The sequence below is a fragment of the Colobus angolensis genome, unplaced genomic scaffold (assembly GCF_000951035.1).
Source record: "Colobus angolensis palliatus isolate OR3802 unplaced genomic scaffold, Cang.pa_1.0 Scaffold422, whole genome shotgun sequence".
In the NCBI taxonomy this organism is placed as follows: Eukaryota; Metazoa; Chordata; class Mammalia; order Primates; family Cercopithecidae; genus Colobus; species Colobus angolensis.
This window is the reverse complement of record NW_012117622.1, coordinates 1,123,708-1,147,940: the sequence shown is the minus strand read 5'-3', so window position 1 is coordinate 1,147,940 and position 24,233 is coordinate 1,123,708.

Sequence of the window (24,233 nt, the reverse complement as noted above, 5' to 3'; positions counted from 1 at the left end):
AGTACTTTTAATGGCAAAACCCACAATTACTTTTGCACCAACCTAATATAATTAACTAGTATTTATTGAGCACTTACTGTGTGTGAAGCACTACAGTTGAAAATGCAGAAATCACTGGTCTTCTGTGTCGCTCACGCTGGGAGTTGGAGACTGGAGCTGTTCCTATTCGGCCATCTTGCTCCGCCCCTTGCTAGTACTTTTAATGGCAAAACCCACAATTACTTTTGCACCAACCTAATATAATTAACTAGTATTTATTGAGCACTTACTGTGTGTGAAGCACTACACTATATATTTTACACACATTATATCAAAGACATTATGAATAATAATTATAGGTATTATTATTATTATTGTCCCCATCTTACAGAAGAAAAATAGGAAGCCGAACAGGTTAAATAACTTGTCATATGTGGCAGTGCTGGGATTTGAATTTACATCTGACTTTATTTTTTTCTATTATACCACAAGAACCACCTAAAAGCACTTCAAGATTGAAGGAATACAGATACTGAGAGTGCCAAACAAAGCATAAATCAATAATCTGTTAAGGTAAATATAAATCATTTTTTAGTTAGCCATCTAAATTTCATTTGAGGTCAAAAGCATAAATATTAAAGTACTTTTGCTGTTGACAGCAATGTTTCCCAATCTCATCTGTAGCCCCTGCCAACAGCCAACGTCATGATCAATTTTATAGGGGGTAACAGGAAAACTATCATTGTTTTGGTCAGTGTGGAAATTTTCCTGCTGGCTCTTCAGTTGCGGCCTTTGTCAGTGAAGTTACCTCTCAAGTCTAAAAAGCCTGCAGTCTGTAAAATACCCCAAACTTGGATTTTTCCTGTGTTTAACAAACAATAGCTAAGAGTTGCAGCTACTCAGTTCTATTTTAATTTCCATAGTAGTGAACTTAACTGTGATCATTTCATAAAAACATTTGATTATTGATTTACTTACACAATAAACTCTTACTGAGTACTTATTCATGTAATCGACATGACAGGGAATTTTGTTCATTTCTTTAAATATAGTCTCATATAACCGAAGAAAATATAATCAATAGTAGTTTGCATACTTACCTGGGGCAACTATAGCATGTTTAGGACCATTTCTATGGCTCAGTTTGCATATGCTCTAAGGAAGACATGTGAAGAGTATCTGTAACTATTCCCAGGTCCTCTGGATACCTCAGACATTACCAAAGAGGGTTAAATGCCTTTTTCACTATTTTTAACCCTAGTCCCATGTATATGCTTCATACATAGTTTGTGTTAAAAGAATAATAATAAATCTGTTGGATAAATGAGCTTTATATCACTTCAAACTTCTATAGGACATCTTTAATAAAAGAACAGTATTCTGTGGATCAGAGGTTCTAATTCTACTACTGACAATATACCAACCCCCGCCCCCCCATCTGTCTATTTAAATAAGCCATAGTAACTGACTGCTTCCATGAGAGTCAGTGGAACTGAATGGATGGTAAGAGTGTTAAGGGATAGTACCTGAAGTTCCTTAGTATAGCCCCAGTGACTTTCAGCTCATTTCTGAAAATAGAATGAACAAATAGACCAGGCCTTTCACCAGATAGCCCATGACGAAGAAGTAGGCTTTTAGAGAAAGTGCTAGGAAGTGTTGGTGAATGGTCCAACCCCTATAGACCCAGGAACTGTGGAGAAGATAAACAAAACTCTGGGACCCTGCTGTCAGAATGGGTTCAGAAGTTCCAGCAGGGATGACAGAGCCCAGGGACTAGATGGCCCCATCTAATGAGCAGACTGAGAGATAAAACTGACTTTGGTCAGCAAAAGAAAGTACAATAATTACAATGTACCTGGGATCCTGGGAGAATAAAGATAGATGGGCCAGACGGAGGCTTCCAAAAGAAGTAAACAGTTAAGGCCCCCCGCTTCATGAGCAGTTCAAGTGTTCTTAGTGGGAGTCTGACAGCAGTGCACTTCATAGACCTGTGCAGGCAAATAAAGTATTAGTCAGGGTTTGGGAGGAAAATGCCAGACTTTAGAGGCATAACTACAAATAGCATACAAGGTCAGGGCAGGACACAGCAAGGATAGACTAATGTTGAGTCTGATAGTCACGAAATTTCCCAAGAAGAGCTCTTAAAATCACCCTGCTGCTCACTCCTTATACCAGTCCTCAGACCCTGTGAAACTGATGACTGCCTTTTGCTCAGAGAAAATCCATTTATTTGATTCTATTTTTAACACTTTCCTTCAACTCCTAAGCTATCTTTAGCCAATATTTTTCAAATGGTTCTACATATGAATCCTTTGAATAAGACTCAATGAACAAAATGTAAAATGGTGACAAGATCACTTAAGCCTTACCTTAGCGGTCTAGTGATGGCACAAATCCCAATATCATCTGGCTCCCTCCTCTCATTTTACATGCAAAACACTAAGGAACAGGGAGGTTGAATGACTTCTTTGACATGGCACAACTAGTTAACATTTGGACTAGAATCTATGAGAGGAACTCATGCCTAGTAAGTACTTTCTTTTTCCCTGCACAGTGATTCCCTCATTTTGCTCTCCTTACTTACTGTTTCCTATGTTGCTCAAGACTTCATGAAACAATATTCTTACAAGAGTGTATTTCTCAAATAGCTTGCTTACTAGTTCTCTCTTACTGAAATCAATATCTTACTTGTTGGTCTGAATCTTGCTTGTTACCGCTAAAAACAAAACACAACACAAATGTAATGTCCAATGGGTTTATACCTTTATGAACCTATATGACTCAAAAATTGTCAAATATGATTTATGTGTGATAGACACTATTAATGACCAATGACATTCAAAAATCTTTTCTTTTTTTTTTTTTTTGAGACGGAGTCTCACTCAGTTGCCCAGGCTGGAGTGCAGTGGCGTGTTCTCGGCTCACTGCAAGCTCCGCCTCCCAGGTTCACGCCATTCTCCTGCCTCAGCCTCCCGAGTAGCTTGGACTATAGGCGCCCGCCACCATGCCTGGCTAATTTTTTGCATTTTTAGTAGAGACGGGGTTTCACCATGTTAGCCAGGATGGTCTCGATCTCCTAACCTCATGATCCGCCCACCTCGGCCTCCCAAAGTACTGGGATTACAGGCGTGAGCCACCACGCCCGGCCGGCATTCAAAAATCTTTAAGTGACTTTATCAATAAGGGATATGAAATTTTATAGGATACAGAAAAGTCAAGAAATTCAAATTAAAAGAAAGTCAGAGATGTAAAAATACAGTGAAAATGACCCAAGTAGGCATTCCAGCTCAGCCACTAATTAATTCTGGGACCTCTGTCAACTCACTTAACTTCCCTATGGCCTAGATTACACATCTGTCAAAAACAATCTTTTCAACAAGTTGAAATCGTTGAATTGAATAGCCTAAAAAATTCCTGAATTTAAATGAAGCCTCCAGAACTCCATATAGACTGTACTCCAATTATAGGCAATAATAGGGTCTAAGACATAAGCACAGCTTATGGACAGAAAAGTCTGTGTGATAACAGCTAACTTAAAGAACAATAACCATATGCCACACTGTTGAAGAGCTATATGTAAACTCATACAATAACTGCCATACAAACTAAATGAGGCAAGCACCATTGTTTTCATCCCCACTTTCCAGATTAGTATACTGAGTCACAGACAAGACTTGTTAATGTTACACATATAGTAAATGGCAGAGCTAGGATTTGAACCCAGTCTGACTCCAGAGCTATGCCCCTCTGGTGATGGGTAACCTGACAGATTCAGGTAGCTGGTCATGGCAAAGATTAAGAGACTTTGCTGGTCTTTTGAGGTAAAGTGGATAATAACTTCTGATAACAGCATCTTTCCTAAAGCTGGTTTCCCAGTTTATAGTAGTAAGTTGCCAATATTCACCCAGGTGCTCAAGCTAAAAATCAAAGAATCATTATTGATGTTTGCCTTTCTTTCACCCCATAGCCCATTAGCAGGTCTTATTAGGTTTGCCATCAAAATAAATCCAGAATCCAACCATTTCTCACCACTCTACTGCTACCACTTAGTGCATGTCCATTTTCATCATCACCAGGAATATTGCAACTGCCTCCCTATTGGCTTTCCTGCTTTTCTACTTACCCTTCTATAGTCTTATCTCCTTATAGCATACTGAGTAATCATTTTTAAAACATGGAGTAGATCACATCACCCCTCCCCCTATCAAAACCTTCAGTGACTTCCCATCAAATTTGGAATAAAATACTACATGATGTAGCCTGACTACCTCTCTCATCTCATCCTTACCCACCCTTCCTAACTTACTCCACTCTCTTTCTGGCTGTTCTTCAAATATGTGAACTCACCCCCACCTCAGGTCCCGTGAACTGGCATTTCTATTTGCCTGGAATGTTCTTCCCAAAGACATTTATACATTTCACACCTTCATATCATTCAGGCCCCTGACTAAGTGTCTCTTCCACAAACAGCAATTCCTAACTACCCTCACTAAAACAACTCAGCCCTTCACTCACAATCCCCACACCTCGGACTTCATTTCTCTTCATAGCATTTGCAGTTACCTGAAATTACATTCAAAATGTATTTGATAATAACCTTGAGGATACAGGCCTAGGGTACCTTTATAACTGCTTTACCTTCAGTGCTTGTATAGTGGCAGCTATAATAGTAAATGCTCGATAACTATTAACCAAATGAATTAATTCCTCCAATTCCAAGCTCCATCATTTTTTGATACCATGATATTCACAGGACCTGGCCCTGTCAAGATTCTGAATAGACTTCACCACTCATCTATGTTAGGGTAGATTGCCTGGAATTAGTGGCCCATAACAGCACCTTTATTATGGAGGTAAATGCCCCACCTACAGTAGCACTCCTCTCTGGTTTTCTCTTTTCCTGGTGATGGTGTGAGGAGGCTTTGCTGTTTTCTCTTTCCTTTGAGGTAGACACATTGTTTCATTTCTCATTATTCAGTTTGTTTTTGTCATGGAATATATTTTGCTATCTAAATAAAACTTCCTGAAGTCTTTGAACTTCTGTGGTGATGTTCTGTATTCTTTCCTACCAAAATATAACTGCTATATATCTGTTAGATGAGAGTTAACTCATTAGCATTAAACACTAAGATAATTACTGCATTAAAATCCTCTGCCACGTGGAGATGTAGAAATGAAAGCTGCCCCCTGCTTCCTCTGCTCATCACAACCTCTGAAAACTTTCTAGGATTCCCTGAGAATTTCCGTTAAGTAACAAACACAACCTGTGCCGCAGTCTTTTATTCTGTAGGTATTGACTATTCATCATTAAAAGTGAGAAGCTGCTGGCTAAGACTAAAGTTTGTTAGCTCAGATGGAAACTTTGGAATAATTACTGATACTGTGTATTGTTAAAACCTGTGGTAACCTAGGTGGTGTGCATACATAATGTATGGAAAGGTAAGGCTGCTGCTTCCACGAACCTGACTTCTTTATAAAGAAAAATCAAATAGATTAAACACAGCTAACACAGAGAAACTGAAAAACAAGCCCTTATTTCCAGTGATCATTCAGGAAAGGGCTTTAGAAGATTCTGTTCACATGCTAAAAGCATCCATTCCTCACTTAGACATCTACAGAAATAAGGAAACTTTAATGAGTTAAAGGACAATATAGTGGATGTAACCCATTTTTCTTTTTATTAAATATCCCACTGCAACATCTAGGATTTGACATCCATATGTACAGGCAATAATAAAACTAAAATTTTCTACACTGGCTGATATCTCAGTTCAACCACAACAGTTAGCTCTCAATTTTCAAAGCAGTATGAAAAGCAATAGTCTTCTTATTTGCTAACCAGAACTGTGAATTTAATCCTCTAGAAATAGATTGGAAGTTGTGCTCTCTTGCTTACCTTCTACTGTGATTAAATCTATACATTTTAAACTGTATTTGAAGGATAGAGTAAAATTTCTGTGACTCTGTCATTAAAATAAGTAACATAAGTACTTATTATTTACAAAAGTAAAATATAATCACAATGAACCAAGGAATGAAAGTGAGACACTTAGTAATTCATGCAAAGGGCAAGATAGTTTCTCTGATGTTAGCTTCAAAGGTTATAGATAATAAATTAAAAACTATAAGCAAATTTTAAAAATTAAAAGAAGAGCAAATAACTCTTGAGACTGATTTAGGTAGGTAATTTATCACTTCTTCATACCTCTCCCAGGAGATGAAATAGAGAAACTGTGGATATTGTATCAACGAGTGACATTCAAAATATTTCACAACTAATATGGCACCAGCACCAATCTAGCAGAGCAGACTACAGCCTGAATGAGGAATTAGGTCCCCGAGAGCCTCTTCTGCAGCAGGCATCAACCATTTAGTTGCTGATTACGGGGAGCTCTGCTGGGTTCTGGGAAAGGGTCTAGGGCAGCCAAGGCGGAGGGAAGACTAGGGAGGACCCACTCAAAGATTTTGCTGCAGAAACTCTTTACCAACCAGTAATGAAAGATTTTTAGTATTTTTAACACCTGGAAGAGACATACAGTGCATTACCCTTGGTGCTATCATGAGCTTTGAGGAACTGAGGAAGGAGGAAAGGAAGAGAAAGGAGGAGCAATGAACATGTCATTTCCTCTAGAATAATTTACCTTTCACTTCTCTTCCCTTAGTGAGATCCCACTCATCTTATGGATCTCAACTCACATGTCATATATGAAGTCAAATTCCCCACTACCAACAGAAACCTCTACCCTACTTCTTCTTCTCACTTCCCTCTCTCTGTAAGTACACATGTATGTGTGTGGTCATTTGCTTTCTCTCTCTTTTTCACACTAGACTCTAAGGCCCTGAGCACAGGGACCTTCTCTTTTTGCTCAACATTTTCTTCCTGGCAACTAGAAAAATATTTGACGCCAGCACTTTGGGAGGCTGAGGCAGCTGGATCACAAGGACAGGAGTTCAAGACCAGCCTGACCAACATGGTGAAATCCCGTATCTACTAAAAATACAAAAAGGAATTAGCTGGGTGTGGTGGCGTGTGCCTGTAATCCCAGCTACTCAGGAGGCTGAGGCAGGAGAATCGTTTGAACCCGGGAGGTGGAGGTTGCAGTGAGCCAAGATCATGCCACTGCACTCCAGCCTGGGCGACAGAGCAAGACTGCATCTCAAAAAAAATAAATAAATAAATAAAGAAAGACAGAGAAATATTTGATGCAAAATAAGTATTCTTAATAAACAAATGAATGGAAAACTTAGTTTGATTTTTTAAATTTACATGCTACATAAGGCAAAATAAAAGATCAATTAAACTGACTTCATTATTATTATTAGTCCACTCACAGTAAGGGAGAAAGTTCTGCAAGTAGAAAAAAGATACTAATAAAAATATCTAGCATGTATTGAGTTTTCCTATAGGTTCGTCACTGTGCTAAGTGTTTCAAATACTGTCTGTCAAAGAGCAGAGACTGAGCTCTTAATCTCTACCTATTTTTCTTCTCATGTTTAATCCATTTTATGTGGATAAGCTGGCAGATATTTAGTGCTTCTGTACAGGATTGGATTAGGTATGCATAAGAACCAAAGTAATGCATTATAAGAAAAGAGATAACTTAAGAAAAACTGCGTCAGACTTTTTCAGGTTATCTGTTTCATGAGCAGATGGTGTACTTCTGAGGAAATATCAGGATATATTAAAGAAAACGTTTAGGCAACTGATGTTTATGTGGGTGCCGATTTCTGGCTACAGCAGATGCCTGTTGCTTCCTGACATCTGCCATATTCCACTCTAAGTACCAAAAAAACATACAGCTGACAAAATTGCATAGATAGTGGCTTTGCATATCAATAAGTTGTGCTAGCTAGTCCTATAAGGTATTATCTAACCAGGAACTCAAAAGCTGAAGCTGATCTCTCAGATACTGTATAACAATAGAAAGAACACAGACATTGGATTTAAACAAGCCTGAGCTCACTATCCTGGGCCTCCCACTTACATGCTACGTAATTTTGAAAAATATTTTTAACCTCACAGAACTTGTTTCTTTATTGGTAAAATAATTTAGTAATGTTTAACCTGCTGGTTGCCATAAGATTCAAATAAATATAAAGTGTGTGAAAAATCCTAGGCACTTAATAAATGCTAGCTAAATGTCTAAACTACACCAAAATTTGATGTTGTAGAAATGTGCCTTGACAGTCTGATGAAACAGAATAAAATAAATTTTAAACCTGGAGGTTTTGAGGGTAGGACTGGGCCTATGGGTGGGTGCGGCTTGAAACCGAAGGAGGAACAGAAAGAGTTGGCATCTGTTCTTGGGTCGAGATATCCATAGACCTAACGGCAATCTCACTTTGCAGCACTCCCTTGGAAAGGACTCAGAGGAGATGAACAGTAGAGTGAGAAGTGGGGCTGCCAAGAGGAAAAGCTGAAAAGGGAATTCCAGAGGATGGGCTATGAAGCTAGTTGGATTACTGCTTCTTTTGTGGCATAAAACTTCAAGTTACAAATTGTAGTATTACAATTAAGGCTCACAGGAGAAAGTGGATGCACTGAGACAATGGCCCATTGAGTGGTAAAACCAAAGGAATTCTCTAAGAGGCCTCTAGTCAGAAAGGATGGAAGCTCCCCTTAGAGGTCAACCCTCAGAGACAGTATGGAAGCTCAAGTAGATTTACTCCCCACACCGAATCCCCAGGCTCATGTGGCCAATAACCAGAGGTCTGGGAGCATCTAGAAGAAAGCAGCAAGTCCCTACTTTTGCTAGATGGACAAAGTCTGAGGTTACACCTCCTGAAGCCTGGAGGAAAGCTCATTTTCTCCTTGTCTTCTGATCGTCAAGGAAAAAAACTCTAAGGAAATTCAGATCACTGAGTTAAGGCCTCTGCTAAAATCTCTGCTTGGTTCAGAACCATATTGTTTGCTGCAATTGATTGATGGTATACGCAGTCAAGTTTTCCCTTTTATGAATTAGCATACCATGTTTTTTTTTTTTAAAAAAAAAAAAACCCTTAACTAATTTTGCCCCACACCAATTGATTATTGTTGGGCTCACTGTCTTCATCCATCCCAATCATTAGACACTTACAAATAAGAGTTTTGTTTAATACTCTGGGGATCATATTTCTAGTATCTGTTAAGAAAACGTGACGGTTAATTTTGTCTGTTAACTTGGTTAGGCCATGGTACTCAGATATTTGGTCAAACACCACTCTAGATGTTGCTGTAAAGGTATTTTTTTAGATAAGATTAACATTTAAATAAGTAAAGCAGATTACCCTCCATAATGTGAGTGCACCTCATCCAATCATTTAAAGGTCTCAAGAGGAAAAAAAGACTCATATCTCACAAGGAAGAGGGAACTCAGCCTCCCTACTGCCTTTGGACTTGAGTTGAAACATCAACTCATCCCTGGGTGTCTCCATCCTGCCAATCTGCCCTTCAGACTTTGGACTTGCCAGCCTCCACAATCATGTGAGCCAATTCCTTAAAATAAACCTCTGTCTCCCTTCACACACACACACACACACACACACACACACAGATACACCCTATTGGTTCTGTTTCTCTGGAAAACTCTAATACAGAAAGCTTTTAAAGTTGGGGACTGGTAGTGTTGCAAAAAGGGGATCTTTTAAAGTGCTATAATCCAGGTCAGGGGTCAGTCAACTTTTTCTGTAAAGGGCCAGATAGTAAATATTTAAGGCTTTGCAGATCATAAGATCTTTGTAGCAACCACAAAGCTCTGCTATTGTAGCACAAAAGCAGCATCACTAACACACAAACAAATGGGTATGGCTGTGTTACAATAAACTTTTACTTATGGACACTGAAATTTGAATTTCGTATGTTTCACATGTCACAAAAAAAGCTTTCTTGTTATTCATTTTTTGACGTTTTAAAACGTAAGAATTATTCTTATCTCACAAGCCATACAGTAACAGCCCAGGGGCCTGTTTTTGCTTGCTCATACAGGTCATCCCTGGTCTAAGGTGACAACTCTTAAACTATAATATTTGGCCTCCTGAGAGCTGCAAGGTTCCCTGTGGTAGGATCTGATTCAAAATTGTGAATTCTTTCTTTGGTCATTAAGGATTCAATAAATGAGCCAAGTGCTATATATTTATCTTTATGTACTATAAACTACTTATTAGTAATCTAATAATGCTTAATAAAACTAAATGGTTTATTAAGCACTACTTAAATTTGACTATAACAAACTAAAACCAATTTAAAACTAGGATTTTTCTCCACCTCTGAGCCTGTTTAGCTTTAACAGTACAAAGATTACATGTTATACTCCCTACATTACTTCAAAGATATTATATACCATCATAACCATAACATACTATACTTTTATTCCACATCACTTACCATAGTTGTAATTAATTAAATTGTTTAAAGTCTGTTGCTCTCAGTAGATTACGCTTCATAAGGTCAGTAACCATGTCTGTTTTTTCACCAATATGAACCCAGCCCATAGCATGTCTTGTACAGTATGCAAATGTATATATATGTCTGTGTGCATATATATACATATACACGTCTATACTTGTGGGCTAAAAGAATGAATGAATGAATTACTTCTGGTGTTGACTGCTGCAATTCTTACTATTTAATTATATAGAAGTTATTATATAGAAGTTTTCACGGCCAGGCACTGTGGCTCACCCCTGTAATCCCAGCACTTTGGGAGGCCGAGGTGGGTGGATCATTTCAGATCAGGAGTTCAAGACTGCCCTGGCCATCATGGTGAAACCCCACCTCTACTAAAAACACAAAATTAGCCGGGCGTGATGGCAGGTGCCTGTAGCCCCAGCTACTTGGGAGGCTGAGGCAGGAGAATCACTTGAGCCCGGGAGGTTGTAGTGAGCCAAGATCACATCACTGCACTCAAGCCTGGGGCACAGAGTGAGACTCTGTCTCAAAAACAAACAGGCTGGGTACCATGGCTCACGCCTGTAATCCCAGCACTTTGGGAGGCCGAGGCAGGTGGATCGTGAGGTCAGGAAATCGAGACCATCCTGGCTAACACAGTGAAACCCCGTATCTATTAAAAATACAAAAAAATTAGCCAGGCGTGGTGGTGGGTGCCTGTAATCCTAGCTCCTCAGGAGGCTGAGGCAGGAGAATGGCGTGAACCTGGGAGGCGGAGCTTGCAGTGAACCAAGATCACGCCACTTTACTCCAGCCTGGGTGAGACTGCGAGACCCCATCTCAAAAAAAAATAATAAAAAAAAAAATAAAAACAAACAAAAATAATTTAAAAATAAAAAATAACAAAACAATTAAAAAAAGAGGTTTTCACTTAGGTTCAATATTATCAATCTAGTTTATTGGTAATTATTTGATTATCCTATTGCTTATAATGATGAATGTTTGTACCAGCAGTATTTTGGGTCTATAATTCTACACTCATCTTTAAGAAAAGTATGAAATATGTTTCTGAGTTATTCATATTTCCATTGCTAAAACAGCCAGATAAAATTTACTCCTGGGATGTGGGAGGAGTAGGAGCAGTTAACAGAGATCTTTATTGTTACCTCCAAGTTCTTATTCCACTGGAAAATAGGCAGAAGTCTGACAGCCATTGAATTTGCAAGAAATGGTGATGACAGAGGCGTATCTCACTTAGTTGACACCTTTTGATTCAGGGGTCCATGGACATTTGGTTTTTTTAAATTGGTTCTTCTTTACCACAAGGCTACACTTTTGGAACATTTCTGCTAAGCCTTACCTCAGCTCACATAAGGTGATGCAACTTGTGTAGCTGTTTCTAAGGCAAAATGTGAGAAGATAGGAGTTCCAAGATAATGCTTCCAAATCATTAGGTCTCTGTGTATTTTGTTTTTACAGACATGCATGTACAAAAGGGAGCTCCAGGGGTAATGGTGCAGAACTTTGTGTCTTAAAATCTGGGCCTACTGTGAGATAGGAGAAAGGCTTCCGTGGAAAACGTCAGGACCACTGATCTGTACTCAACAGCTCCAGATATAGATTTGATCTAATTAACCTCAGTATTTATAGCACTTAATCAAGAAAGATCCAACAACTCTAATTTTAAACTGTTTCACTAAGGGCAGCATTAAGGTAATTTAGGTAAAAACAAAATTTAAACAAAACAAGGAAAGGGAATGTTAATTACTTCAGGGAAATGTATTAACTCCCTGTTCATTGAACGTTCAATGGTTATTTGTTCTAATTGCTCTTTAGTGACTATTTATTGTGCACATTACACAAGCTGCTCTTTAGAATTGCTGATTTGGAGATAAGAGGAAAACTGCAAAACTACCCACAAGTTCACCAGACATAAAGATTCCTGAAACCCTTTATGTTCTTTAGTCTTTTGCCATCTTCTGCACAAAGTTATCAATGAATCTAATGATCCAGTTCTGCCAAACTCCAATCTGCTACTCTGATATGTACTCAGAATTTAAACTGCAAGTTTTGCATAGGTTGGTCCAATTTGCAGAGTTGAAAGAGGTGGCTAAATTGTTCCTGAGTCTGTAACAACTCTTTGAAAAGAGATAATCTTGTCAAGCTGTGATGTCTAGTTATCGCAAGAAAAAAACTTAAGGAACGGAAGCTTGTGTATGTGTGTGTTATAAGTTTGCAAGTGTTTGGAAAAGGAAGTGCTGCTTGAATTAAAACTGTTTTTTTATTTTCCTTATTTTAGAGGAACATTCTAGTATATCCGTTCCACACCCCACACACCCACCCCACCACACACACACACACACACACACACACACAAAGCCTGCTCAAGTCTTGCCTTCTGTCTTTAGCGTAGCTTCTACAACAAAACATCTCTCAGAGAAGCTTTCCACCTCTCTACTGATCCAGAGCCTGTCTGTTTTTCAATTCCAGATCAAACCCTCCCCCATCCAACTTCTTCCTGAGTTGCCTTCCAAATGTATCAGTCTATATCAATTCCCCTTTTCTCTAAAGCATCATTGTCTCTGTCTCTCATATATCTTATTTCTTGGTTGTTTGCTTTTACTGAGCTGTTTCACTTCTCTACTTCTCCATAACCAGAGTATAAATTCCAGGAAGACTAGAAGAGTGCTTCTTTTCCTTTCAAACTAAGGAGAGAAGTGTTATAGGAGCTACTCATAGGGTCTTCTCAGTACACTAACACAAATGGGTGGAGTCAGGAAAACCTCTATGGGAGACACCCCAAAGCAACATTCTCTCATACATACCTAGGCCTCTCTGTTCAACCCAATGATCTAGCAAAGGCTCTGGCTCTTTTTGTCTTCTTTCTGCCTACACTTACCCCTTTTTTTGAAAACACATTCACCTAATACTCAATCATTTTGCTTTTGCATCACTGATGAAACTTCCTTCCTTTCTTTCTTGCAAGAGCAGAAAGAACTGAGCTAAAAACAAGTCTGCTATAGGTTTAATGATCTCTGCTGTATTTTTATTTTTCTCTTATATGTCTGTATTATGTATGCTGTGGTACTATTACATATGGATTGGTTCCAGGTCACTGGTTGGCAAAACTGAACTCTGATTTTCAAATGGTATTTTACTTGCAGACTTCACCATCTGTTGAGCAAGTATGTTATTTTTGTCAGAACAGATAAATAAATAATAATGCAGCAGACCTACAACCTAGGGATTTGTGTGTTCTGCAAGCAAGCGGTAGCATTATACCTACTTTATGAGTAGGTGGCTGAGGATGTAGAAATTTTATGTATCTAAAAAGCATAGAAATGACCTTTTAGAGTTTTTTCTCTAAATTAGAAAAGGGGCTTTCTCACTCGAATAGTATATCAATGTTCACAGCATCATTATTCACAATAGTGAAAGAGGGATGCAACCCAAGTGTCCATCAATAGATGGATAAACAAAATATTGTGCATACATACAATGATATATTATTAGCCAGCCTTAAAAAAGAAGGAAATTCCAACACACACAACCTAGATGAACCTTGAAGATATTTTGTGAAGTGAAAATAAGTCAGCAACAAAAGGACAAATACTGTATGATTTCATTTATATGAGGTACCTAATGTTGTCAAATTCATAGAGACAGAAAGTAGACTGGTGGTTGCCAGGGGCTGGGAAAAGGGAGGAATGGGGAGTTAGTGTTTAATGGGTCTAGGGTTTCAGTTGGAGGAGATGAAAAAGTTCTGCAAATGATGGTTGTACAGCCATGTCAATATACTCAAGGCCATAAACTGTACACTTAAAATGGTTAAAATGGTAAATTTTGTTATACACATTTTTCCACAATAAAAAGGGGGGCCTTTCTTGATCAATGTCAGTAATACTTTTTTTTCCTCAAAAATAATGGAAAAATGAATGAGCAAGTAAACATAGGATCTTGCCCATCTCTTCACTTGGCTCATCCTAGCCTCGCTGTTTCACTGATTGGTTATATAAATAATTTCTACTTAAGGTATTTAATTTAAAAAAATCCATCTAGAGGAAATGGATTTCAACACCATTTTAATACTTTAAACTTTTGTTTAAATTGGCATCACCTTCACATACCACATAGGCTTCTACTTACTCTGTTCCTAAACATCTCCCACACCATTTGTCATCTGAAATTCTATGTGCTGGGACATAAAACTTGTGTTCCAAAATGAAAAACAGGAAATAATATGCACACAATAACTTAGGAATTAGAAGAAATTTTCTCAAATTCACTATACCTGTGTTGTTCACAGTATGATCTTGCAGCATACTGCATCACAATAACTAGAGAACCTAGTAAAAAATCCTCTCCCAGACCTACTGAATTGGCATTTGTAGAACTAGGGACTTGTAACCTGCATTTTACATTAGCTCCTCCAGTTACACTTATGCATACACAAGTTTGAGGGTCAGTAAACTAAAACATAAGTGAATGATACAAGTATAAGGAATATTTCTCCTTAAAAATGCATGAAAAGATGAAAAACCATAAGAGTAATGGGAGTCTGATTGGAGGGCAGAAACATGAGACTGGGTACATCAAAATAAAAATGATAACACATCCTTGCCCAAGCCTAGTTTTGTACTCACTGATTCTTTAACTAAGATAAATAACATCAGAATGATGTCAGAGACTTACACAACAAAGAAGCAAAAGTTTTTACTGCGAGATACACTAAAAATAACAATCTGTCTTAGGGTTTTTGGAGAACGTGAAGGACCTGTATACTGTGTCATGCGTCACTAGTATGTCATGGTAGGAACAAAAACAGGGCACACAGTCTCTTTGCATTGTCATCTCTGACCAGCCTGCCCAAACCCAAATACAACTTTGTCTTATACAGTGTTTTTATTTCATTTGAATTGCCTAATTAACTTCTATCTAAGGCTACCCAAAGACCCTTACACTTTGCTTCTTTGCAGTTTTCTGTCTCATATCTTTGAGAATTATAGAGTGTCTTGTGGCCATAACATATGAAAGGTGTCAAGCAATTAAAGAATGCATGGAGTGGTTTTTGTCTCTTCAGGAACTACTTTTCCATTAAAAAAAAGAAAAGAAAGAAAGAAGGGAGGGAAGAGAGTTCAAAAGCCAAAGCAACAAAATAGGTAAAAATGTTGTCAGTGCTGCAAAAGCCCCAGTGGTCATATAGCCTTTCTGACAATCTCAATATGTACCCTACAATAAGAATTTCAGAATATTATGAATTCACTATGTTTCAAAGTCAATGTGGTTTGCATGATAAGGCTCATTTCTCCTCAGCTCTTCTAATGTACATACTGTGCTTTCACACTGTTTTTTTTTTTTTCCTGCCTGTATATCTACATTTAACTCTTTACCTCCAAATAAAGAATGTCATCTCTGACCATGACTACATAAGGACAGCTCTTTTTTAAATCACTAGTTTCATTCATGTTCTGTCAGCAACTTCAAAGTGTACTGCGAATAAATTACTTTGGAGTATTTATCTAAGGAATTGCCATTCTCACTCCCCACCCCATACCTTGGTGTTTCTTATCCATTCATACTCCCAGGTACTCTGAGTTCAGAAAGCAGCAGCTGACTGTGTAGCATGTGAGGATACCTATCCATGGGACCAGAGAAAGGGAATGGATACAAGGGACATTAGGAGGGAAGAGCCTACAGGTTTTCATGATTGGAGGAATGGGAAAGGCTAGGGAGAAAGGAAAGAGTTCAACTTAAATCAGAGATTTCAAGCTGGGTGATAAAGAGTATCATGATACCACAAGCAGAGACAGAAAAGAAAAAAAAAAACTGGTTTTGAGAGCAAGATGATGTATTTCATTTTAGATACAGAATTTTCAAACTGATGACAGGATGTCCAAATAGAAACATCTGGCAGAAAACTGTAAATGCAATAGTGCAGCTAAAAAGAAGGGTTGAGACTGGAGATGGTAATGTGATCATTTTCATTTATGCAATGGTTATGTCATTATAATAGATGAGATATCTGAAGAGGAGGGAAGGGAGACAAAGCAGAGCATGTGGCTAGATCTTTAAGGTATGAAGAAGAAGAGAAGCCAGTGAAAGAAAGGAGAGGAAAGGTAATCAGAGAAACTGGATAGGAACTGTAGTAGCTCAGAGTTACAGAAGTCAAAGGAGGAAGATAATCAAGAAAGTAGAGATTCAGCTGCATGAAGCAGTAGGAGAAAAAGACCAGTGAAAATGAGGATTACAAAAAAATTAGGTGCTTGCTTTGTCAGCACATATACTAAAATTGGAATGATACAGAGAAGATTAGCATGGTCCCTGTGCAAGGAGAACATGCAAATTCATGAAGTGTTCCATATTTATTAGGAGGCTACTGGTATGTTTTAGTAGAGCCAGATTTTAGGGTAATGAGGGAATGGGAAGACAGGTTATGACACCACCAGCAGAAATAGAAAAGAGAAGAATTGGTTTTGAGACCAAAATGAAACATTTCATTTTAGACATGGAATTTTCAAACTGATGATAGGATATCCAAATAGCAACTGGCCAACAGAAATATAATGTGAACACATATGTAATTTAAAATTTTCTATTGGCCACGTTATTATTTTTTAAATCACTCTTCCCTTTAAAATCCTTCCATAGCTCTCCATTTATCCAGAATAAATCTAAACTCTTTAGTATACAAAGTCCTTCTAGGATAGTCTCTTATGCCTCCTGTAGCCCAGCCCCAATCTGCATTATGAAACAGTCATATTGGGTTTCTGCAGTGCCTTACATGTGCCATGCTATCTCACATCTCTATAATCTTTCTCCTCTACCTATAGTCCACTGTTCCCCTGACCCCTACCCTAGTATACCTTTCTACTCCTACTAATCCTTCAAGACTTAGCTTGTGTCACCTCCTCTGTGAAGCCTCCTCTAAATGCCAAACTCATTCTTCATTTTAACACCCTGCATATCTTTCTTACAGCACTCATCACTCAGCACTGTGCTTTCTGGAAGCAACCAAGATATCCTTCAATAAGTGAATGGATAAACATACTGCGGTACATCATACAATATACTATTATTCAGTGATTTTTAAAAAGATAAATGAGCTATCAAGCCACAAAAGACATGGGGGAAACTTAACTGTATATTGCTAAGTGAAAGAAGGCAGTCTAAAAAAGCTACATACTATTTGATTCCAACTATATGACATCCTGGAAAAAACTATGAGGACAGGAAAAAGATGAGTGGTTTCCAGGCTTAAGGGAGGAAATGAGGGATGGTGGGACATTGGAGATTTGGGGGGTGATGAAACTATTTTGTATGATACCGTAATGGTGAACACATGATATTATACATTTCTCAAAACTCAGAACTTTATAATATAAAGAGTGAATCCTAATGTAAATTACAGACTTTTGTTAATAATAATGTGTCAATATTGGTTCATCAAGTGTAATCTAATTTAAGAGAAATGAACTATTAACACAAGGCAGTATAAGAAGCCATAACATTTCAGAGGGCTGGATTACTAGAGGACTTGTGTTAATAGTTCATTTCACTGTCCTTAAAAGCAGGAATCATATTTCTTTGTGCCCTTGAATCAACAAAGGTGCCTAGCAGAATTCTACACTATAAGAATCATCTATCTATTCATTGACTTACGACTCTGGAGAAAATAAAAACCCTACCATGTTTGTAAAGTTTGAGCTTTTCCTTTATTTGGAAGATGAAAATATGCTACTTATTACCACCTTTTGACTTGCATAAACTGAATCTCTAATTCCTATTACAGAACTCTTATGTAATGTTAATTATAACACTTATATTCTTAGCTGTTTTATCTATTATATTTCCCTGAAGACTGGCACATATTTTTTAAGCTTGTTGTTGAAATGGATTAAAAGGAAGCATGCTACACATATGACAGGATACACCTAGCAACATTATGGCCTAAATTTTTTTTTCTTAGGTTGGGGCAATTCAAATATTTTGTTTGATTAGCAACATTAGTAGATATTGTGGTTCAGGAGAATATGGCAATCATATATTTATTACTAGTTTGAACTGTCGTCCAATATAAAATAGTACTGCAAGTGAAGAACCAGGGAAAGCCAGATGAGAAGGTGTCTTGACTGGTTTAGTAAAGTATTCTCCATTCAAAGCATAAATAATATTTTGCTTCATGTTGACTATTGAATATACTCCATAGCCTCAAGCTAATATTGAATAGACACTGCTGTTAATCCATTACATATGTTCAATGTAATTAATCTTTTAACTATTATATCACTACAAAAGCTCATCAGGGCTCATCAGTTTAGACTAATTGAAGAAAAGCCTAACATGGTAAACAGTTAGAGTGATAAATCATCTTAAATTAATCTTAATACCTAAAATACACAGGGTAATTACATGATACCTAGTTGACTTCTTCACAACTGGCTTCAGTGAATGAATTTGAAATTAACATACTTGTTGCTGTGTCCTTGTGAACTATAAAAGACCTATGGAAAGTTCATTCTAATAAATCATGAGATGTAAATTTACTGAGCATAGATTTCAGTGTGCATCTTAAAATTATTTCCTTTATTCATTTATTCACAAAAAAATCAAGCAGTCCTCCTTCTAAGACCTAGAGAAGTGAAAATATACATTTATAAGAGCACAGTGATGCTTACCTAGAGATACTATGGATAAGAAAAATGCAGGGTTCCACCGTGGTTACACTAAAAGGTAGTTTCTGTGAGTGGTAGACTAGAAAATAATCCAAATCTTAGAATAAGTCCCCATTCATGTAGATGGCAACAGCCTTCAGTTCCCTTCACCACAGACTTATTAAAATTTCATGTATTGCAAAAGTTCTAAAATCTTATCATGATACTAAATTGGGTATTCACTATCAAGCAATAAATTGTTCAAATGGCTAATCTGATTTTGTCTTTTAAAAATACTGCATTTCCACTTACTTTGAATACCAAAATGAATGGAGTATGTATCACTCTGGCTCCTGGTACAAACAGACAGCTCATTCAAACCGTATAATTGAGAAGAATTTAATAGAGGTACTATTTACAGAAATATGGGAAGGGCTAAGGGAAACCAGTTAGGGATACTGTTTTATTCCAGAGCTTGCAACTGTGAGAAGGTATAACTTCCCTGGATCTGATGTGTACAGGGAGAAGATGGCTACTCAAACCTGGAGAGGAAAGGGCACTTGACAGGATCAATAGCCTTTAAAAGAGGAACCATTCAACCTATTGTGATATAGCAGGGAGAGCCCCTAGAGTATGTATGTTCTGACCTCCCTCTCTAGGGAGATTCCCACTGGCTGAACACAATCAGAAGCCAGAGGGCAAATGTGTTCTTTGATACAATCCTTATAGGTAAGTCCCCAGGCACAGAGAAGGTTGGGAAAAAAAAAAAGTAGAGAGTGAATCTGGAGAGCAAGTGGGAAATATTCAAGGTAGTAGTACTCTTGCTACAGGTAACAGAAAATATAATCAAGCTAATACAAGCAAACAAGGGAATTCATTGACTTATGTACCTTAAAAGTATAGGAGTAGCTCTATCTTCAAGCCCAGCTCAGCTGATCCAGCATCTCAAAGGATGTTACTGGGATTCAGTATCTTTCCATCTGTCAGCTCTGTTCTCCTCCATGTAGACTTCACTCAAAGCCTCCATGTGGTGGCAAGATATCTGATAGTAATTTCAGCTTGACATTCCAAAAAAATAATAAATAATAATTTAAATTAAACTAATAAAATTTTAAAAGGTCCTTTCAACACTTTAATCAGAGATCCTGGGCTTGACTACTGTTGTCCTAAATCAAGTCACCTGCCCATTCCTAAGCCAATCGATTTAATCGTAAGTATTAAGCAAGATGATTGGCTTGTCTTTAGACTCAGTGCTACAGGCCAACCACAGCCCAGCGACAGAGAGTGAAGGAAGGGTAAGCCCTTGGGTACTATTACCAAAACTAGGAAAAATAGATACTAGGCAACCAAAAAACAACAAATAACCACTAAAGCCCACAGTATCGTATTTGGAATCTGATTCTCTTCTTAGCTGTCAAGTATCATGATGTTCAGGAATATATGTTCAGCCTACCAGTTTAGGCTAAGTAGCATTTAAAAATATGATGACAACTTCTACCTTCTAATTTCCATATTTTATGCCAATAAAGACATGAAACAAATATTTATATATATACATTTATATAGAGATATATGTATATAAAACTTGCCATATGCAATAATTTGATTTGTTGTGTTACTAAATATTTCTATTGCCTTTCTTGATTTCATAAGCACTTTCCACAGCATAAGCATTCTGTTCAGCCTGCTAATCCCTGAAAAAAGAAAGCCATTTCTATTTTTGTTGTTAGTTATATTTTCTTCCCAAACTCCTTCTATTGGCATAGGAGGGTGAATTAATGAGTCAATTTGATGTTAGTTATAAAATAAATGACATTTTGGGCTACATTACTCTGAAAAGGAAGTGTAACTTCTTTCCCATAACAAAAGGTTATGAAAACTAAAGATCACATAGTCATAGAAATTTAAAGCAGGAAATGTACAAGTTATTTTAGGCATTAAGAACCAATGAAACCCATGGCCAGGCTCTGTGGCTCACACCTGTAATCCCAGTACTTTGGGAGGCCAAGGCAGGAGGATCACGAGGTCAAGAGCTCGAGACCAACCTGGACTATATGGTGAAACCCCATCTCTACTAAAAATATAAAACGTTAGTCAGGTATGGTGGTGCAGGCCTGTAGTCCCAGCTACTCAGGAGGCTGAGGCTGGAGAATTACTTGAACTCGGGAGGCAGAGGTTGCAGTGAGCCAAGATCATGCCACTGCACTCAAGCCTGGGCAACAGAGCGAGACTCTGTCAAAAAAAACCAAAAAATTCGAAGTGACCCTAAATTAGATAGCTTTTTATAATAAAATATTGTATAAATGTAAGTTCATGTCCCAAAGAAATTATAGTATGATGAGGAAACAATGGTAGAGCTGCTATATTTTAACCAGGTATACTACTACATGAACTTGCAACTCACAGTGAATTTTTCCAAGTGAGTGGCAAGGAACTATTAGAACTGAGCTTAGATGTGTATTTTCCTTAAATCATCCTGATGTTTAGAGAAGAAAAGCTTTAACCAAGTAGATACAGTATTCTGTTCTCTCAGATCATACTGATAGGGTAGATGGAGATTTTTATTGTAGCTGCATATGTGCTGATAAGACAAAGTGAAGTATGCAAGTATTTAATCATCACATCTTTAAAATGATAGAGAAGATCTTTTATTTTTAGCTGTCTATGATGCTTTTTTTTCTTACTTTTCCTTTCAATAAAATACCTACATATTACTTTGTAAATTGCTTACCTACACAAAGTGCATTAGCTTCGCACAAATTGGTTGGCTGGTTTCATGTTTGTCTACAGAATGTACATTTCTAAACTTATTCAGTAATGAATCTAAAGCTATATGTTTAGAAGAGCAATTGGGGAGCAGGATATCATTTTATTTTAGCCTGTTTAACAAGAAACAAACTGAGATGTACCAAAATGAAACAAACTGAGATGTACCAAAATAAATAGTGCACTTAGCACTATTTAAGATTGCTTTCTTTTTGCCCTCTTCCTCTTCCCTAGTTGTTGCTGAGCTGGGAGTCTTAATAAATGCCACCATGCCATCCTGATAGAAGAGTTGTGTACTTTGAATTTTAACTGGTCTCATTCTTAGGAGCTGGTATCCTTGGAGATCATGTCTCCCCACTGTGTTGATAATCTACTGAGATGTGGCAGCATTTTCTTCTGATCTTCTCGCATCTTCCCTAGGGGTTTCCTCATCCTGGCTGAGGAAGCGAATAAGTCTCCCCCAAGTCTGTTTAGTTCCACTTTCTCACCTATATTCTATGCCCTTTCTTTCTTGTGGACACAGAGAAACATTCACTGCTTTTTTCTATGCTTCTTGGACTCCACAGGGTCCCAGGGTTGTCCAGCAGGTATTCACTGTTCTAAAGCATCACTTATGCATTTTCTGATTCATTTTTTTCAAGCTGCCACAGCATGGTAAACCTCGGCAAGCCTACTAGAGCTTCAGAGAGAAAGTGTAAGACACAGAGACTAGACTCATCAGAGGAAGACAGGGAGAAGAAATTTACCTCTACTCTCTTCCTTCATTGTACTTGCACCAGAATTTATTCCAAGGCAGAAACCAACAGGAAAAAAAAAAAAAATACCTAAGTTCTTTTTCCTTTCTTCTATCTCCATTCCTACTCTGCTTTTTTTTTTTGGTTTGGTTGTTTGCTTGTTTGTTTGAAACGGAGTCTTGTTCTGCTGCCAGGCTGGAGTGCAGTGGCGTGATCTCGGCTCACTGCAACCTCCCTCTCCCAGGTTCAAGCGATTCTCCTGCCTCAGCCTCCTGAGTAGCTGGGACTACAGGCGTGCACCACCACACCCAGCTAATTTTTGTATTTTTAGTAGAGACGGGGTTTCACCACGTTGGCCAGGATGGTCTCGATCTCTTGACTTCATGATCTGCCAGCCTCGGCCTCCCAAAGTGCTGGGATTACAAGCGTGAGCCACCATGCCCGGCCTCAATTTGTATACATATTTAAAATAGCTGTTTAAAAGTCCAAGTCCATTAATTTTGCCTGTTTCTAGAACTGTTTCTATGAATGGATTTTTCAAACCTGGTTATGGGTCACATTTTCATGGGTTTTTTTGTTTGTTTGTTTTTGCATGTCTAGTAACTTTTGATATCTATATATATATATTGGACATGTTGAATTGCATTGTTTATTTTGAAACTTCCTTTTCAACTTTGTTAAGAAGGGTCTAGAATAGATTTTACCAGAAGACTACTTTTAGCCCTTCTTCTTTTGGTTATGACTAAAACCAAAAAGGGGTATGGCCTTTTGGCAATCTCTAATGAATTGTCTGAGTGTTCCACACGGTCTTTCCACCCTAGTTGTTCAGTCCTGTGAAATTCTGATACTTGTTCAGCTTATAGCTTCCCAGTAATTATTCTTTCCCTGGTAATTGTTCTTTGGTCTTGTGGAGTCTCACCCTATATTTGTGCAGATTAGTAATCAAATACTCAAAAGGAACCTATGCAGATTTTTGGAGTTCTTTCGCTGCTTAGCTCTCTCCTCTTTGGTCTCCTGCCCATAAATTTCAGCTGTTTGAGCCTCTCCAAACTTTAATATCTGTCTCATCATCTCAGCAAAGCTGCCATGCTCTGTCTGGGTTTTACCTCTCTGCACCTTGCCCAGTAAGTGGCTCTAACCAGAAAACCCAGCACTAATAACAGTTAGCTAGTGTATTTTTCTTCTCTCAGACAGTGCAATCCTTCATGGCCTGTTGTCCAATATCTAAAAGCAGTTGTTTCATATAATTTTGTTGTTTCCTGTCTGTGGCAGGGGATTTGTTATGGCAGAAGGGTTAGTCTTGTACCAGTTCCTCAGTCATAGCTGCAATCAGGAGTCAAGGCTTTTGACTTTCTTCATGTATACTATTATTGACAGTCTGTAAAACAATAGTTACCCTTCTATGGTAAGTGCCCCACTGAGAAAAGCATCATCATTTAATCATGTAGACCAGGAAAAAACATCAATAATTCCTAAGTCATGCCGCCATACCTTATCCCCAGTTGCCATAGGTCTGCAAACTAGATTTATTGTCAAATTCTATTACTACTGCAATGACTATAATCCAGGTATGTGACATAGTAAGATAGGGCTAGAAGTCTGATTGACAATACAGGACAAAAGATAATTTACTGGAACAGAGGAAGAAGATGGGTACAGGAGCTAGAAATTACTTCCAGAAGAACAGTAAAGGAACTGAGTACTGTTCTTTTCTAATTAAACTGAAAAAAGTTCCTT